This window comes from Malaclemys terrapin, chromosome 2 (genome assembly GCF_027887155.1).
Source record: "Malaclemys terrapin pileata isolate rMalTer1 chromosome 2, rMalTer1.hap1, whole genome shotgun sequence".
Taxonomy (NCBI): domain Eukaryota; kingdom Metazoa; phylum Chordata; order Testudines; family Emydidae; genus Malaclemys; species Malaclemys terrapin.
This window is the reverse complement of record NC_071506.1, coordinates 3,266,721-3,273,302: the sequence shown is the minus strand read 5'-3', so window position 1 is coordinate 3,273,302 and position 6,582 is coordinate 3,266,721. Positions and strand designations below refer to the sequence as shown.

The 6,582-nt window shown below is 56.7% G+C and overlaps 1 protein-coding gene across 1 annotated transcript in view; it reads left to right on the top strand.

The window, feature by feature from the left end:
* Positions 1-1,129: 1,129 nt before the first annotated feature.
* The window catches only part of LOC128832903 (uncharacterized), a 125,661-nt gene continuing 120,208 nt past the window's right edge, over positions 1,130-6,582 (top strand). Inside the window, exon 1 of the mRNA XM_054020606.1 lies at positions 1,130-1,222. The gene's annotated coding sequence lies outside the window, so the exon portion shown is untranslated. The remainder of the gene's footprint in view (positions 1,223-6,582) is intronic.

Below are 6,582 nucleotides of genomic sequence, written 5' to 3'. Positions count from 1 at the left end.
AAGCGTGTATTTTGGGGAAGATCTAAGTTATCATTTGACCTGGGTCTGGGGCTTGGTCCTTTGGGATCAGGAAAACCTTTTCTTTTATATGATGAGATAAGATTTTCAGAATTTATCATCATCACATTTGACATGTGTGTCAGGACGGAGGCCTGAGGCTGGACACTTTAAGGGAACTGCGTTGGTTGGACTAAGTAACCAGTGAGGTACTACAGGAGCTGTTTTATGCTGGCTGGTAAATCTAAGTATCGGAATATCCACCAGCGTTTGGGGTTTGTCTGCCCCGGTCTGTTTGCAGCTCAACCTAATGGAGTGACCTCAGCTGGCTCCCACGGGCAGCACCGTCACACCTTTCCTTTGTTTCTTGCAAGCAAAGCTATGACTGTGCTGCAGATCAACACTCCTTCCAGTGGTTGCTCCATCATCATTGCTGACTTTTGACTGTCTTCCAGGCAAATGCTTAGAATGAGCAGTTGTTTCTCGGTCCTAGCACTTCACATTTTAAAATGCATGTAGGCAGAAGAAGAGATCTGTTCGGGAAGCTCAGTTCTGTAATTACATCCAGCCGTGACCCCTCTAACGGGGCTGGACAGGGTAGTTTTCTGAATTTACTTCAGGTCTGGATTTCAGGGGATGTTGGGTTGCAAAATGGTGTTACCCCCAAAGTGCAAGCAAAGGCTGTTTCATCCCAATACGCCTTCTCCCAAGCCATTAGACACTGGATAAGGGCAATCAAGTAAACTCTAGCCAACCCAAGGGCTACATTCAGTATTCTCAGGTGTCTGGGGGATCAAGCAGGTTTAGTTATTCGTCAAGGGGATGTGTTTAGTTTTTCCAGGTTTCCGGGGTCTCAACTGGATTTAGTTTGGCAAGATATACAAGACATTAGGTATATTTGAACCCAGCCCTTCTTTTACTGCTAGTCACAAGGTAGAAGGTTACATACAAGGGGTGGGGGGACAGCTGTATTCAAATTAGGCAAACTTGACTCTTCATTAGAAGCACAGGTCACATCCTCATTGCTCCATGTCAGCTTGTAAACTAATAACCAGACGCCGAACCGCCCATCGGGAGCTGAATAAAAGCAGCTGGACTTCGCTTCCCAAGCGCAGTCGCCCACAGACCGTGGCAATAGCGGAGAACAAGGCTGTAGCTGTTGAACCACCTGGAAGCGAACTGAAGTTTCTGCCTATCTCACAAAATCCGTGACTGAGCTGCCCAGGTGAGCTGGAGAGTCCCTCTTCACCTTTTCCCCAGCTGGTCAGTAGCTTTTGTACCTGACTTCCCTTCAGGGCCGCCCAGAGAATTCCGGGGGCCTGGGGTCTTTGGTGGCGGGGGGCCACCGCCTCCAAAGACCCGGCACTTCAGTGGTGGGTCCCGGGGCAGAAGGACCCCCCACTGCGGGTCTTCGGGGCACTTCAGCGGTGGGTCCCGGAGCAGAGGGACCCCCCACTGCCGAATTGCTGCCGAAGACCCGGAGTGGAAGAAGCTCTGGGGCCCCAGGCCCTGCGAGAGTTTTCCGGGGCCTCTGGAGCGAGTGAAGGACCCCGCTCCAGGGGCCCCGAAAAACTCTCGTGAGGGCCCCTGCAGGGCCCGGGGCCTGGGGCAAATTGCCCCACTTGCCCCCCACTCCTGGGCGGCCCTGCTTCCTTTTCAGCCAAGCGAGGACATGATCCTCCTAATGTCAACCCTTCCCAGAGGATGTGCACCGAGCTAGCAATTCGGTGAGGGTGCAATTCACCCCAGTGCCAGGAGCCAGCAACAGAACCGGGCTGCAGCTGAGTCCCCAAACGAGGGTGACAGTGGCACTGCAATGGTGATTGGGCGTCTGCCCAAGGGTTCGTAGCAGGGCCTTTTTGAATAGTTTGTAGTTTCCTTTTTTTGCCTCTTTCAGTTGGCGGTACAATGCCACGGATTTGGGGTCCAGTAAGGGGGTAAGGACCCGGAGTCTGTCCGCGGGATCCACCCGGTGCAGCTCGCAGGCCGTTTCAAAGGCCTTCAGGAAGTTATTCATGTCCTCCCCCTCCTTGTATGGGGCCATGATGCACTTATTAAAGCTCCATGCAGTCCTGGGTCCCCCCTCACTCACCGCAGCCGGGGGTTCGCTGCCCTTTAATTTTGCCAGTTTCAGGTCATGCTGACGCTGTTTCTTATTTTTCTGTCTTTGTCTTTCATTCTCCTTCCGTTCCTGCTGACGCTCTCTTTCTTTACGCTGATGCTGTTTCTTTTTTTTCTTTCGTTTACGCTGATGCTGTTTTTTTTTTTCCTTCCGTTTATGCTGTTTTTGTTGTTCACGATCCTTTAGCTTTTTTAGTTTTAGCTCTTTTTCCCATTCCAGCCAATTCCGCTCCCCGGATGCCGAACGTTGCCGGGAGGATTCTCTGCTGGCCGGCGAGCTTCGCCGGGGGGACCCCCCTGCTGGCCGGGGGGGCCACGGCGCCTTCGGTATTTGCTGGGCTCCTCCCCACCCTTCCCCTAGGCATAGGAAGGAGGGGTCTCGGGACGCCCTCAGCAGCCGGCTGACCACTCCCAGCTGGGACAGACACTGGTGCCTGCGCTGCATTTGCCAGGCTGCTTCCCTGAGACACAGGGATCAGTTTATTTGCGCGATTTTCTGCCTCCAGCTGGGCAATGAGCTGTTTTTTGGTGAGCCTTCCAATGCGCAGCCGCCTCTGCTTGCACAGCTTCACCAGGTTGCTCTTAAGCCGCTTGGCATACATCTTCCTGCTGGCCACTTACCGGCCTGTGTGCTCACAGCTCCCCACAGTTCCCAGGGGGCCCCCTAGTGTGCCAGCCCTTCTCGAGGTCACCACCTCTCTGCCAGGGTCGAGCTGCAGACTCCTCCGCCCCTGGGACCACTCGCTGCGATCCCCTCGGGGGACCCTGTTACTGCAAAAGTCCTTCTCGCTGGTTACACACTCCCAGGGGTAATAACCGTCTCTCTCTTACTTTTCAGCGCGCCTGGTCCCCGTCAATCCCCCTTCGTTTTACTGCTCCCCAGTCACTTACTGCAGGAAGCGCCGTCCACGGGGTGCAGTAGATCCCACCGCTGCCACCAGTTGTTGCGGAGTATTGGGGGACTCAGGGCCCTGCACCCCCGGCTTCCTGCGATTCACCATGACTCTCAGCCAGCCAGTAAAGCAGAAGGTTTATTTGGATGACAGGAATACAGTCCAAGACAGGTCTTGCAGGCACAGACAACAGGGCCCCCCTCAGTTAGGTCCAGCTTGGGGTCCCAGGGCATGCCAGCCCACCCCCCTTTGGGGGGTCAGAGCCATCTCTGCCTCCCAGCCATCTCTCCAGCCTCCTTCTAGCCTGCTTCCAGCACTCTCCTTTTGCGACCCCTCCCACAGCCTTTGTTCAGTTTCCCGGGCTAAGGAGTCACCTCACCTTCAACCCCTTCCTGGGTTCTCATGTTACACACTTAGGTATGCGCCCTCGGGCGCCCTCGGGCAGATCCCATCCTGCAATGCAGACTATCCCAGAACACTCCCCTGTCAGCATTCACAGACCACCGTGAGAACAGGCCCAGTTCGTCACACCAAACGAGGGTGACAGTGGCACTGCAATGGTGATTGGGCGTCTGCCCAAGGGAATTTCTCTCTGTGATGTCGATGCTCAAGGAACAGGCAGGATTTTCTGACAGTTAACCCCCGTTGTCTAGGAAGGATCGAGAGTCAACTCTCACATCTTTGGCCAGTGCTCAAGCCAGTCAGAAGACAAGGCAAGAAGCTGGCTGTGCGACCGCTTTCCTCCAGCTGGGTGTTGCCCGAGCTAACCCTTCCATGGTCCCGTTTCAACTCCATTTCATCAAGCCTCGGGCAGTATACCCACTTGTGCCCTGTCCGGTTACAGATACTACAGCTTAGGTTTTTGGGATCCCTTGGAGATGGTCTATCCACATCGACCATAACCCCCTGGGATGGATTTATTTGAATCCCAATTCATGTTGCCCCTCATGTGCCCCCCCTTGGAACCCCAACCTGGGCCAATCACCCTTTGTTTTGTTCTCACCACCGGACACACTGTCCACAGATTCATCTGCCAACTGGCCTGTGCTATGAAGAGCCTTGGGCTCCCTGTCCACTAGCCACAGTTTAAGCTCATGGGGACATACCCCATAGCGCCAATCCTACCAGGTCATGTAGTGACTCCTGCACCTTGTGAGCAGCAATGCCAGCTGTTTTGTGCATCCAGGTCAGTTTCCCCACATGGGTGTAGGAGGAGAATGCAGGGGTTGGGGTGAAGGGGCAGTGCAGGGGTTAGGGGCACAGGAGGGGGCAGGGGTTGGGGTGCAGGAGGAGGCAGGAGTTGGAGTTAAGGGGGCACAGTTCAGGGGTTAGGGGGTGCAGGAGGGCAGTGGAGGGGTTGGAATGAAGGGGGCACACACAGTGCAAGGGTTAGGGGCGCAGGAGGGGGCAGGGCTTGGAGTGAAGGGGCCATGAACAGTGCACGGGTTAGGGGCATAGGAGGGAGGTGCAGGGCTTGGGGTAAAAGAGGCACAGTTCAGGGGTGAGTAGCACAGGAGGGGGCAGAGGTTGGGGTGAAGGGGGCACACATAGTTCAGGGATTAGGGGCACAGGAGGGGGCAGGGGTTGGGGGAAGGGGGCACACACAGTGCAGGGTTAGGGGCACAGGAGGGGCAGGGTTGGGGTGAAGGGGGCACATACAGTGCAGGGTTGGGGCACAGGAGGGGGTTGGGGTGAAGGTGGCACACAGACAGCAGGGGTTAGGGGCACAGGAGGGGCAGGCTTTGGGGTGAAGGGGGCAAACACAGTGCAGGGGTTAGGGGCACAGGAGGGGGCAGGGGTTGGGGTGAAGGTGGCACACACAGAGCAGGGGTTAGGGGCACAGGAGGGGGCAGGGGTTGGGGTGAAGTTGGCACACACAGAGCAGGGGTTAGGGGCACAGGAGGGGGCAGGGGTTGGGGTGAAGGTGGCACACACAGAGCAGGGGTTAGGGGCACAGGAGGGGGCAGGGGTTGGGGTGAAGGGGCACACACAGTGCAGGGTTGAGGCACAGGAGGAGGCAGGGGTTGGGGTGAAGGGGGCACACACAGTGCAGGGGTCAGGGGCGCAGGGGGGCAGAGGTTGGGAGTGGAAGGGGTGTAGGTATTAGGGGCCCAGGAGGTGGAGCAGGCATTAGTAGCGAAGGGGACAAAGTACAGGGGTTAGGGGGGAATAGAGGGTGGGGAGCCTGGGGAGCCCCTGGGAAGACAGGGGCAATGGGGGGGCACCATGCCCACGGGGGTCAGGGGCACCAAAATGCAAGTTCGCCCAGGGTGCCATTTTCCCTAAGGTCGGCCCTGACACCTTTACCCCATTTGTGGAGATGTTCTCCCAGCAGGGTGGTGGCTTCCATAAACGTCAAACGTTGGGTCTTCTGCACACCCTAAAACCTTTCCCTCGAAGCCTGACTTGTCAATTCAGACTTAAGCAGTAGAGCCTTTTTGAACTGTCTGTACCCCCCCCCCTCCCAACTCCACCCATCTGGCTGTATGTCTCTGTCGCTTTGGGATCCCGTAAGGGGGTGAGACAGCAGAGCCGGTCCACAGGGTCAACATGGTTCAAATCACAAGCCTCCCCCAAGGCAGGGAGATATTTATATCAACCCCACTTAAACTGGGGCAGCAATTTGGTATCTAGGCTCCCTGTGGAATTGGCTTCCCATGGTCTCTCCGCACTTACTCCTGGATGGGACCTCTTGTTCTCCTCTTCTCCGTATCCAGTTCATGCTGTCCCTGCGTGTCCTGGTTTTTCTGCTGTTCCACCTGGTGCTCTCGCAGCTCCTCCTCATGTGTTCACTGTTTGTATCGATCGGCTCTCTCCCTTTCGGGGCCTCCTAGTCTCTGTTCTTCCAGCTTCCAGCTCCGACTCTCACTGCCCCAACTCTGGGGTGGGAAATTGGGCTGTGAGGGAGCCATGCTACTGCTACGGCTGCTGCCTCTGTCATCCCCGGACTCTGTGGGGAACTTGCCTTCTCCAGCCGTGCAATCAGCTGCACCTGGTTGAATTTCTCAACACTTCTCTTCTCTCCCTGCACAGCTCTGTGATGCTCTCCACAGGGAGGCAGGTACCTGCAATTTTCTTGTTTGTTTCCTTTGACTAGCCTTGTTTGTACTGCTGCAAGTCACTCACTGCACAATACTCCTGGTGCATTCAGTGTCCCACCCCTGCCACCAGCTGTCAGGGACCCACAGGATCTGTGCTTTGTCCCAGCTTCTAAATGTCCCTGGTGTGCCAGACCCCAAGGGGTCCCACTCTTCCTTAAGGTTAGGCCCAGGGCCGTCCTTAGCTATTAAGGGGGCCTATGCAGCTCCCCCATGGTGTGTGTGTGTGGGGGGGCCCAGGCCTTCACGGGGGGGGGGGGGGGCTGGCTTGGGGGGTAAGGGTGAACCGTGCACCAGCATTCACCGGCTGGGTGGCTGGGGCCGGGTCGCTGCACTTCCCAGCGCCGGTGAGTGCAGGCCTGGCCATGTTGCAGTCCTCAGGGGAGTGGGGGTGGGGCTGGGGCGGAGGAGGGACGGGGGTCATGAGAAAGAGGCATACAGGGGCTGGAGCAGCACACAGCTGTGCAGGGCAC